The sequence below is a fragment of the Lolium rigidum genome, chromosome 5 (genome assembly GCF_022539505.1).
Source record: "Lolium rigidum isolate FL_2022 chromosome 5, APGP_CSIRO_Lrig_0.1, whole genome shotgun sequence".
Taxonomy (NCBI): domain Eukaryota; kingdom Viridiplantae; phylum Streptophyta; class Magnoliopsida; order Poales; family Poaceae; genus Lolium; species Lolium rigidum.
In genome coordinates, this window is record NC_061512.1 from 211,320,447 (window position 1) to 211,320,968 (window position 522).

Here is a 522-nt window from a genome sequence, read left to right on the forward strand (position 1 = left end):
ACGGTGTCATTGTTACCAAAATAATGGATAAGGGTAAAATACCCTTAGAATCTCCCCATTTTTGGTATACGATGACAAACCGAGCTAGAGTCACAAATAGATATTATGATAAGCTCTAAACCTTGATTCCATATAAGATATTACGACAGCTCCCCCATAATGTGTGCACTTGGAGAATTTGCGTTTGAATGCAAAGTGCACCATTTGTGGAACATGAGAAGCTCCCCCAATATCTTTAGGAAACAAGCATGGTATGGAGATGTGCATATCAAGATATATAAACATAGCACACATAATCATCCTAACATAGAGTAGCACACATAATAGTCGTCCATACACATCCATACACGAATTATTGGAAGTAGCAAATGGTTCTTGAAAAACTTAAAGCAAATAAGCACAAGCCATATAAAATCCAAATAAAGCAACTCCCATGGCTTGTGGCAATCCAAGAACCCCGTGGTCCTAGACTCTACTCTCTTCTCCCCCTTTGGCATCGGAACACCAAAAAGGCGAAGAAAA